The sequence below is a fragment of the Cervus elaphus genome, chromosome 31, assembly GCF_910594005.1.
Source record: "Cervus elaphus chromosome 31, mCerEla1.1, whole genome shotgun sequence".
Classification (NCBI taxonomy): Eukaryota; Metazoa; Chordata; class Mammalia; order Artiodactyla; family Cervidae; genus Cervus; species Cervus elaphus.
Window position 1 is genome coordinate 6,753,950 of NC_057845.1, and position 12,292 is coordinate 6,766,241.

At 38.5% G+C, this 12,292-nt stretch overlaps 1 long non-coding RNA gene across 1 annotated transcript; it reads right to left on the minus strand.

Annotated features, from left to right (window-relative positions):
• Positions 1-305: 305 nt before the first annotated feature.
• LOC122687583 lies at positions 306-9,417 on the minus strand. Its single transcript, XR_006339177.1, has 4 exons — positions 9,067-9,417; positions 8,147-8,260; positions 6,770-7,099; positions 306-755 (listed from the first exon to the last, which is right to left on the minus strand). It is a non-coding gene; the product is annotated as an uncharacterized LOC122687583 (long non-coding RNA).
• Positions 9,418-12,292: the final 2,875 nt, after the last annotated feature.

A 12,292-nucleotide genomic window follows, 5' to 3' on the forward strand; every position in this document is an offset into this window, starting at 1 on the left:
GGCTCAGCTTGTGACTTGCCTTGAACAGGGGCATTTTAACAAGTGTGATGCCCCCAAAGCAGAGGTCAAGTGCTTATATATTTTTGCTTGTTCTCCTGCTCCTCCATGATTGCCCTAAAAAGATGCCTGGCTGACTTGCTGTAGAATGAGACATTTAGAGCAGAGCTGAATTGTTCCAGACATCCCAGCTGAGGCCATACGAGATTGGCCAATGACCAGCTTCTTGCAAATTTGAGAGTATGCCCAGCTGAGGCCCAAACTGTGCGGCCGAACCTGACCTAAAGCAACAACACAGACTCCTGAGCAAAATGAAGCCTTATTTATTACTGGTTTGGGTTTGTTATGTACACTTATTATAGATAATGCATAGAAGGTGGTAGTGTTTAGCATCTTATTTTTGGCTAAATTGGCAATGAAGCACTTCCCATTCATTTTGCTCATTTGATGGTCAGAACTGGTGAATAGGAATCTTTGACACATTTTAAAATCTGATCACTTGAGAATACAGGACTATAAGGCAGAGGAGTTTGTCTTGCCCTCTTCTCAATCGCAGCCGAATCCAGCGTTTGGGGGACAGTGGGTGTAAAGTCAGGTGATAAGGGATTCATCACAATCTGTAGCTGGGTGAGAGTACATCCCTTCACTCTGATACAGGCTCCTTCATCAGCCCAGGGGCAGGTAGAAGCTGAGAGTGGTTGTTCCTCCTTTGTCTTCCACACGCTCTATTCTTCATCAGCTGGTCAGATATTTCCTCACTTAATGGGAAGAGAAAACCACCAGGAATTATTTCTCACCCTAGGAAGCATTTGAAATATACATATCATGTTTTTCTAGTTGTTAAATAATTATTTCATCCTGTTCAGTGAATTATAGGGGGGTGCTCAAATCACATACATTTTGAGATTTCTGACTTTAAGAATGATATATAACTTCATCCTGATGCTCTCACAGTGTAATATGGAATCCAGTGCAACCATATTTCTGTAAGTGGGTTCTTATTTGATAATGATACTGCCTTTCTCATTTTTCCTAGGTTAGCACTGCAAAGCACTTGTCTGAGTTAACGTTATCAGGGAGACAGGAAGAGTGAAAAATAACCCTGAGAAATATTGTCTGGGTAATTCTGGTCATAAATCATGTTATTTCACAAGATTCTGGGAAGCATCCCTGCTCCTTGCTGCAGCTGGGCCATTTTGCAGCTTGAAATTTTGAGGTGACTCACCTGAAAACTGAACTAAAAGCAGACTGAAGGAGATAGTTCACACAAACAACAACGGAAGGTTGGAGACTCACCAAGACTGTGATCCCTAAGGGTGTTCACTTTACCTCTCTCTCACTGCTTTTCTTTCCTCAAGGATGACTCACCTGGGAAATTTTGGAATTTCTGGCTCATGAGTTAATTTAAACATATTTAGGACTTCTCTGGTGGACCAGTGGTTGAGAATCTGTCTGCCCATGCAGGGGACATGGGTTTGATCCCTGATCTGGGAAGATCCCACATGATGCAGGGCATTTAAGCCCTTCTGCCACAACTACTGAGCCTCCATGCCCTAGAGTCTGTGATCTGCAACAAGAGAAGCCATGGCAATGAGAACAATGAGAACCACACACCACAACTAGAGAATAGCTTCTGCTCATCACTGCTAGAGAAAGCCTGGGCAGCAACAAAGACCCAGTGCAGCCAAAAACAAACAAATAAATAAATTAATAAAAAAATTGTATTATGACCTTCAGGTAAGAATGGCTGTGATCATTTGTATAACACACCACTTCCACCTCAACTCTCTTTAGCAATAACTGCAAAAAAAAATAAATCAGGAAGCAGACATCCCCATTGCAAATTATGGAAAGGAGCCCCTAAAAAAGTTGGAAACATTGAATAATTTCTTTTATATTTAATTCAGATTTTTCCAAAATGAAGCAAAGCAAAGAGGATACAGGGCAGATGGATACTTTCAGAAATGCCCCACGGGTGATTCGTCTGGAGACTGAGCCCTGCATGCCATGGTGGACCTTGGAGAAAGGCCAGGATGTCCTCTTGACCTTTGTTCATGGACATGGATCCAATGTGGACCCATAGCAGAGGAAAGCACTGTGTTAGGAGACTCTAGAGTGTGTACAGGGTTCACATCAAGAAGAAAGCTGCCTGTGAGGTGAGGTTTCTTCCAGACACATGGCGTTTTCTATTTGATGTGGTAAGCAGCAGCCTGGGAAAGCAGACTGGGTAAGATCCTCCACGCACCTGTCGTTACGGATGAACCAAAGAGAAAAGACCCAAAGTTGATCGTTAGCAGAGTAGACCACCAGAAGGAGTTCCCCCTTCATTTCCTCAGCCTCTGGAACAGCCAGCTACACATGTAATTTATAGAAAGTAACCTTGCTGCTTAAAGTCCACAAAGCCCATTGTAAGAGAAATGTAAAAATCAGTGAGCGGGAACCAAACAGCACAAGCTATCCTCATTAAATATGGAGGCACCACATCAGAACAGCTCAGTGTGGTACCAAAGCAAATGTTCTGAGTCCTGAAAGGAAGAGGGTAGCAAAGAACCTTTATTTCTAAGGCAAACAGTTTCCTTGGGAAAGAGAACAAAGAAAAGGCTCTTTACGCTTTCAATAAAACTCTAGAAAATATGAAGAAGAGCATGAGATAATAAAACAAAAGACAGTTTAGAAAGGGAACTAGCTAGGAGACATAGAACATAAAAATTCAACATGAGTTGGATGAGGGAGGAAAAGAAGAAAGAGAATCAAAGTGTAATAACCCATTTAAAATCTGCATGCGTAGGACTAAAATTTGCGTTAGAAAGATTAAAATGGAAAAGCTTTTCCTATGATACAAGGGATCATAATATGGAAGATAAGTGGGAAGCTTTTCCAGAATTCAGATGAGGAGAATAAAGGGATGAACCTGATGAGAAAGAAGATGACATGGTCCATGCGCCCTGGAGATATAACGAAAGGATCCTGGTGTTTTGAATGACCTTACACTCAGAGTTTTCTTCTGAAACATTGAATTCGAGAAGAAATGAGTCAAGACTCAGAATTTTGAGGAAGAAATATGTCTGTCCTTAGAGTTTTTTACTTAATTGAGTTTTCATTTACAGAAGAATATAATTGTACAATTTTCAGATTTTAATTTGCTGAAAAAAAGCATACCACCAATACTGTACTCATTTCAAGCCATGAGAAATTTTTAAAAAGATAGAAAAAAGAAAAAGAAAACTCACATTTAGAATGGGACTATTTTATAGAAAGTGACTAATGGTAAACATTGAAAAAAAATCTGAAATAGAATGGAATCTAGACTATTATTGTGATTATAGTGTAAAGTCAATTGAATAGGTCTTAAACAGTTTTTGAAGGGTGATAAAAATAAAAAAAAATGAAAAGTCATATCAATACTAACAAAAACAGAAAGTAAGAGTTGAGGGTGGGGTACAAGTAAAAACAGAAGTGTTTTTAAGTTACATAAAAGCTACTAAATGGATCTGTATTTTCTGACATAGTTTTTTAAAACATTACGGTTATGTGTGAGATTATTTTTCTTCATTGTAACGTTCTATACAGTGTTCTAAAGTGTTAGTCGCTCAGTCATATCTGACTCTTTGAGACCTCATGGACTGTAGCCCGCCAGGCTCCTCCGTCCATGGGATTTTCCCGGCAAGAATACTGGAGTGGGTAGCCAGTTCCTTCTCCAGCGGATCTTCCTGACCCAGGGATCTTCCTAACCCAGGAATCAAACTCTGGTCTCTTGTGCTGCAGGCAGATGCTTTACCATCTGAGTTACCAGGGAAGCCCACCCAAAAGGGACACAGAATCCTGCACAGAACAGATGTGCAAGGTGTGGCAGGCAATCACGATGTGACACCAGTGTAACCGCCACTCGAATAAGAAAGTGCCTTCTCCCATCTCCCCAGAAGCTTTCTCAGCTCCTCTCTGATGCAATTCCATCCCTCCCCACTAACGTCCCCTCGTCCTAACTTTCGTTGCCTCAGGATAGCAATTTGTGCTCAGTCGTTCAGTCATGTCTGACTCTTTGCGACCCCACGGACTTTAGTCCTCCAGGCTCTGTCCATGGAATTTTGCAGGCAAGAATGCTGGAGTGGGTTACCATTTCCTTCTCCAATACAGTTTGCTTTTGCCTGTTTTTGAACTTTCTATGAATAGAATATATGCATTATTTTATGTTTTGAGTCAACAATTTATTTCATCCATGCTATTGAGATAGCTTAGTTTGTTTACTTTTATTACTTTATAGGATTTCATTGTCTATTCAGACATTAACTAATGTCTTCCACTGTGGGTGAACTTCGGGTTATTTGCAGTTCTTGGCTTTTATGAGAGACATATCTTTAAATATTTTAAAAGAAGATGACATACAGCATTGAAAACAAGATGGATGGTTGAAAACACAAATTAAAATAGCATTTATACCTCAATACAATGGCAAAAAGAAAACAGCAAGGAAGCTTGACATAGGAGCTCTAAAATGGGATGATAGAAGTAAATACACATTTATGGAATAACTGTGAATATGTTATCTTTAACTGAAAGGTAAATACTAGACTGGGTCAAAATAATATCTGAGGGAGAACCTCTTGTCATGGATACACATAAAATGAAACAACGCAGAAAGAGTAAGAAGGTAGGAAAATCTACATAACCAAAAAGCAAACAAAACAACTGGAGTTACAGTAAATCTGTAGGATTAGGATTCACCATTGTTAAAAATAAAAAACAAGTGGAAACCAGCCTTGAAAATTCCCTGAGCACACCCAACCAGTTTGGTCATACAAAAAAAAAAAAAAAAAAAAAGCTTAATTTAGCTGACTTTGCAAGATTGACTTGACATAGGTCATTTCTTGCTTGTGCTCTGAAAATCATAAACAACACTTGAACTGTTTTCCAAGGTTTGTATGAGGTAACCACTAACCAGATCCCTATTACTGGAGAAAATTCAAATAATATAACCAATCACAGTGAAGACTATGAACTTACTCTGTAAGCTGCTTTATAACATTGTACCCCACCTGAGCCTCACTCTATGTATGGCTTGAGTGCCCTTGGTTTGCAAACTTTTTGGTTTGTGCACAACAAAATTATTCTAATTACTGTTTTGGTGATTCAGTGGTTTTACTTCTGTTATTTCTGAACTTTGGACAGTGTGACACTGTTAAACAGGACGAAGAAATTCCATAACATTTTAAAAAAGTGTAGAAATTTTTATGCCCCAAACTAAAAAAATCATTAAATTATATAAACAAATTCTTAGAAATTCAAGAGCAGTCCAAAAATATAATAGAAGCAGAAGATGTTAATATGTCTTTCTTAGTGCTTAACAGATAAAGTAGGAAATAAATAAATGCCAAAGACACATCCCAATAATATAATAAACTAGGCTATTTATTTGATATATATTGAGCTATTTTTCTATAACAAAGGATAAAAATAAAAGCTAGTAATTAGGTAAAGAATAACAAAGTATATAACTTTAAATGAGAATGGAAAAATTACACAGAGAGCAAAAATTATTATAATTAAGGTAGAAAATACAAAAATAAAATAATTGATGTCCAGATAAAAAGGAAATAACAATAATGAGAAATTTAAAATTATAAGCAAATATTGCTTATAATTCTACCCTAAATGATTTAAAAATCTCAAAAAATGACTGAATATTAGGGAATATAAATCATGAAATGGGGTTCAAGAAGAAAAGAATCTGAGCATATGAACAAATAGTTGAGCAAAACATTGAAAATGTTTGTCAAATATTATTTTCTGAAAATGCTTTGGAGCAGAATACTGAGCTGGTCAGCTCTCCTACTCTGTTAAGGACAGGTTAAAAATGAAGATCAGTGTTGTGATCCATAAACTGTGATACGGTACACAAAGAGCTGACATTACTTTACAAACTAGTATTACCCACATTTGATTATGAAGATGCAAAACAGAGAGCTGGAAACCTAATCTCATTTATAAACATAGTCTCAACATTCTACATAAACTTACAGCAAGTTAAATTCCAGAAGAATTCTAGAGTTAAAAATAAAAAATTTATTACAAAACTAGTGAAAAATATGGATAAACCCTTTGGAGTGCAGAAGGTCTATTTAAACATAATAACAAAGCTAAAAGCTATAAAAATAGTTCATAAATGTTTATCAATAATACAGTGATCCTAGTGAAATACGAGAGCCAAAGAGGGGAAAAAAATTGCAAAGTTCTGTCACGGAGCTCATATGCTTAATATGTAAAGAGTTGTTATAAATATTTTAAAAAGTGCCTTAAAAATTAGGCAGAGATGCAGGCAGACAATTCACCAAAAATTAATGAACATTATCAATAAATGAACAAGCTTCTTCAGTAATCAAAGCATTAGAAATTCAAAAGCTGCTTGATATCAAGTTATGAGCACTTCATTCTGACCTTGTGAAAGTCCAGAGATATTTACAACAAGATCTTGATGTATTCTAAGGCCTATATTCTCAGGTCACACCTGATTCTGGGACCCCATTTCCAGGAATTGTTTTGGGAATTATCCAGTGTGGGCTGATTTTGTCAACACTGAGGTCACCATTTGTGAAAATCAGGTCCTTTCCAACACACACACACACACACACACACACTCACTCCCCATGCATCACACACAGGTATGAAATCCTGATGCATAAAAGGGGGAGGAAGTGAGCAGAGGTCTTTGTAAACAAACAATCTGGACAAGTGCAAATTGGAAAACAGATACCCCCTGAAGTTTCCTTCACATCACCTGTCTTTGGAGGAAGTTCTGTGGTCTTGTTCAGTGAGATGCCTCAGTCTTGCCATACTGGGTTGGCTAATTTCTTTCTCTCCTATCTGGGTTCTCTGTGGTTACCTTCTCCTTTTCCTTTCCATGTCCCCCTTCCACTCCCCAGCAATTCCTCTTATGCAGGTGGCAGAGAAGTTTAGCTGTCAGTTTCCTTGGCTTCTGCTGACAAGGGTGCTCTGAAAGTGTCATCTTCCAACCCCAAGAGCTTATCAAAGCAGTTCCCCAACAGGACGGACGGTTCTTCAAGAAGAATCGGATCCTGGCTGTTAGGATAATGATGGTTCTGCCACTCTAGTAAGACCAAACATGAATCGTCAAACAAATTTTGTGTTGGGCTATCAGCTGCTTTAGATTACTTCCTAATGGTCTCTACCAATATTTCCTAGGGACATTTGTTTATTCTCTATTGTCAAAAGAATGACTGTGGACAGGTTTGAAAACCCCCAAGGGAAGTACTAATTTTTACCACTTAAGGAATCCTCTTTTAGAACTTTAGGTTCTAAAGTTTAGAAGGACTGTCTTTACCCCTGTCATCATGGTGATAGCAACAACCCAGTGAGACAAATATTCTTGTTCTTGTTCTATGTTCTTCATAGCTACGAAGCTTATCAGTAGATCTAATGCACTTAAATTATAGCTGATATGGAATTTGAGGATTTGTGTTGGAAACCTGAGTCCCATTCATGATCTAAAAGTGTGGAACTGCAACTATTAAGTATTCTAAGTCATTTGGGCACTATATTTCATTAATTGCATGCTATATACATGTAAGTATACATAAGTTACATGTAATTAAGAATCTACTATAATTTTAAAAAGCTTGAAAGTTTTATTTAGGGAAAATTAGACCCCTACAGAGGCTTGATTTAATCTGAATGAAAGAGAAAAGTGAGTGGAGAACAATTATTTAGGGACCATGTAAATGTCCCCTCACCAGACTCTAGATGGCCCTATTGAAGTGAAGTGAAGTGAAGTGAAGTGAAAGTCGCTCAGTCCTGTCCGACTCTTTGCGACCCGATGGACTATACAGTTCACGGAATTCTCCAGGCCAGAATACTGGAGTGGGTAGCCTTTCCCTTCTCCAGGGGATCTTCCCAACCCAGGGACTGAGCCCAGGTCTCCTGCACTGCAGGCGGATTCTTTACCAGCTGAGCCACAAGGGAAGCCCAGATGGTCCTGTTAACCATTTTCATTTACAGACAAGGAAAGAGACTGAGGGAGGTTAATGCTCAAGGTCACACGGCTAGTTATATAATAGAGTCAGTGTTGGTATGTGATCTTCACAAAAACTGAGATAATACATGTTTTTGCTTGCTTAATCTCAATTATGAAAATTACCTGGACAATGGGGTTTCCTATAGTGGAAATCTGCCAAGATTTTTGAGAAACTGGAATTTTAGTATTTTTCCAGGAGAAGCTTCCTGATCTTCTTGAATCTACTGGATACCTTTCCTTGATTTAAAAGTCAAAAAAAATTTATTTTAGTGGCCAAGAACATCTTATTTTAGTAGTTGTTGAAAAAATTTGTTTTCACTCATTACTTGTTGCTAACTTGTAGTCCCAGTCTGTCTATTTTAGCCAAGACATTGACATTCATCACTGGATCAGTGCAGTTAAGGCACTGTCTTAATTGGAAGAGGGTGAATGTTAATCACTTTAATTATTATTATGATATTTTCAGTGCCAAGAGTGCCCAGGAGCCTTTTTAATACGGAAATCCACCAAATGATAACAGGAAAAAATTTACTCCTTCCCAATGTGGTTATAATTTAAAGGTGAAAATAAGTACAGTGCAGCTAAATGGAATTATTAGTTGGTGTCAAATACTGTAACTCTACAAGCTATGAATAATGTCTTTCCCCAGAGTCTCCTCCTAAGATGTTTGTAGGAAAATTAAAGTACAGCATAATTATCTCACCATTGCTCTATACAATTTAGAATTTAGTTTTTCAGTTTTACTATCCTCTAGTAAAGGACTATCCTCCCTCTAGGGAGGACCCTGGTGGCTCAGATGGTAAAGAAGCTACCTGCAATTTGAGAGACTGGGGATTGATCCCTGGGTTGGGAAGATACCCTGGAGAAGGGCATGGCAACCCACTCCAGTATTCTTGCCTGGAGAATCCCGTGGCCAGAGGAGCCTAGAGGGCTACAGTCCATGGGGTCGCAAAGAGTCGGATATGACTGAGCAACTCACACACACACACACACACACACAGTACAAGAACAAGCCTAATAGGATTAACTTTTAATTTACTTACCCCTAAGTCATGAAAATCATTGCTCCAACTTTAGGAAGTGTAAAACCAACATCAATTTTGGGTAGGTGGCTGAAGATCAGGAAGATTTTTCATCTATAATTGTCTTGAGCTGGATTCCAGCAGGTAATTTGAAAGTGGCAGGCTCCCTTATTACCAGATCCCAGAGCCAAGAATTTCCTGTCTTTCTATTTTGCTCCTCCCTGCACTTATCTATGAATGACATTTCTGATTCCTAGAAAAAAAAAAAAGACAAAAAACCTGAGTCAGCACCTGAGCTTTGAAAATTCTCGGAACTTCATGCTAATTGAATTATCTTTTGAAAGCTTAGGATAGCCTTCTCTCTTGACTAGGATAATTGGGATGAAAACTGTTTGTAAGGCTCAATGACAGTTTACTTTCTTGTACAGCCTTTTATGTATGAGTCACAAAGCCTTTTGCAAACCATAACTTGGTTCTTGCAGCGCCCTGGGGAAGCAGATCTCATTAACCCTGTTTTACACATGATCATGAAACCGGCCCAGGGAGTTTCAGTGAGCAGTCTCTGGTCAGGCGGTGAGTCAGTGGGAAAGTCGGGGGAACAAACTTGTGGAACTTTTGACGTGCACCTTGAACATGCTGCCTTAAAGAAGGGTGAGCAACTAATAGATGAGCAAGATAAACGGAGATCCATTTGAAGAACAGATTTGCAATGAACAATCGTTGTTCTAATGAATTATTTAAATTGTGTCTTAGCTTAAATGAATCTGAAATTGCAGTACGTAGATATATTTTTTCCAGGCAACTCACTGTGACATAAAATTTTTGGGTCAATTGGCTTTTAGTGTTTAAGTGTGTATGTAAATGGAAGATTGCAGAATAACTACTAGAGTATGTTTTGGTTGACCCTGATAGGTGATGTTAGTAACTAAAGAGGGAGATACTTAAAATATGCAAGAACAGAAATGCAATGGGAGATAACAAGAAATAATTTCAATTAACTTAGTGTGATATTTAGGTATGCAGCAGTGAACAATTAGAAAGCTGGAAGTCACTTTGCATAGAGGTCATTTAGTCAGTCCAACTCTGCTACACTTAAAACAGTCAACTTAAGAGAGAATTCTATGGCTAAAAGTACTTGAGGAAGCAGGACTTCATTAGGTAACGTTAGAAATGACCTGTTCATGAAATGTGTACCTCTATATGCTGCTGGTAAAATGATTCAGTCATTGAGGGAAACAGAACAGCTATCCAGCTTGGGACTGGAGTCTGCACTTTGATTAGTGTTGCAGAGGATGAGAGTCTGCCCCTCAGCTTTGCCTGTTGAAACTTTTGGTTTTGTTAGTTTACCCCAGAGGTTAGCAGGCTCTGGAGGACTGAGTCAAGTTAGCCAAATTTGAAAGAGACTGATGTATAAATGAGAGTGAAAATTTAGTTCACATTGGAATCAGGTTAGCTTATTGGTGCAAGATACTTGTGTGTTAGTCACGCGTGTCCGACTCTTTGTGACTCCATTGTCTGTCCATAGAATTCTCCAGGCAAGAATACCGGAGTGGGTTGCATTTCCTTCTCCAGGGGATCTTCCCGACCAAGGGATCGAACCCAGGTTTTCTACATTGCAGACAGATTCTTTACCATCTGAGCTAACACTTAGTGCATCGCATTTCTAGGAGGCTAGGCCAATTGGGAAACCAAATTAATATCAGAATTCTACTTGAAGAGTCTAGCTCGAGGATTAGATTATCTGAATGACATGTTCATTATGTCTGAAAAAGATGCATTTGCCCAGCGAACAATAAGAACATCTGCTTGGCTGATCGAATGCCTGCAGGCCTCTACCCCTCTGCAAAGATTATGTTACCCTTGACATGTTTCCATTAGTTGGACTGCAGGTTCTCTAATGATAATTATCATTTGCCTGGGTACTGAGATGCAGAAAATTTAGTCTGAAAAAAAATCTGTTTAGAAGTAGTCTTTTCAGAAGTTGATTATTTCTGAAGATGTGCACACATTTTCTTCATTTTATCTCCTTCATTTTAGAATTTATATTCTTATTTATTTCTTATTTATTTATTCTTATTTATTTATTTCTTCTTATTTATTTCTGTTACCTTGTTCATCTTCTGATTCATAGCTCCAGATTCTGAAGTGACTCTGAATTGGGACTACAGTTACACTTAAACTACATATAACACATAATTTCATCTCTCAAATTGCATATTAATCACTCCCTTCAGCTCTTCCTAGTTTTTATTCATTTATTTTTCTTTATGCCCATTTTCTATTTTTTTTTTTTTTGGTCACAATTTAGGTATTTTTGTACCTCTCTTAGAACAATATCTAAATCTGAAAGCTTCAGGACCAAAATCTACTGTGGAGCTTATAGTAGATTTCTGGGCCAATAAAGGGAATTTAGTGGCTATGCTGGACTTCCCTGGTGGCTCAGTGGTGAAGAATCCACCTGCAAAGCAGGAGATGCCGGTTTGATTCCTGGATTGGGAAGATCCCCTGGAGGAGGGCATGGCAACCCACTCCAGTATTCTTGCCTGGAGAATCCAATGGAAGAGTAACCTGATGAGCTGTCGTCCATAGGGTCGCAAAGCACCGGACAAGACGGAAGCGACTGAGCATGCGCACAGAGTGGCTGTGTTGGTATCAAGAGAGGAAAAGGAAACTGAAGCTAAGAGGTGAAGTGAAAGATGAAATCGGGTATCAGGCCCAGTTGGTTTTTTTCCTGTAGGATCATTTTGTCAACCGTCAGTTCTTTTGTAACTTAGCAAAAGCAGTTTCTGTCTTTAGAGTCACCTCATTGTTAAATATGAAAGATAACTGTGGTCAGAAAAGCAAGAGCTGAGCATTGTTCTAGGATTTTCTGGAAGGAGATGGGCCCATTACCGTGAACTGTGACCTTCCTGACCTGTGGCTAAGCTGCTGGCAGGGAGAGACATATCGTCTTAAAATACAAAAGATGTTTGTATTCAGTTTTACACTGACCCTAAATAAAGAGACATCCAGTGGAAGCCAACTCTTAGACTCTAAAGCTGAGGCAGAAAAAGGAAGGCAGTCTAGCAACTGGGAATAATCCACTCTTTTCAGCATTACTACTGGTATTGGATATTCTTCCAATTTTAATGGCACCTTTATGATTTCCACACCATAACAAATTGCAAACCAATTCCATTTAAAATATAAGACTGCATAGTCTTCAAAGGGGCTGGGTGAGACTGGTAGAGTTCTCATTGTTTCCAGT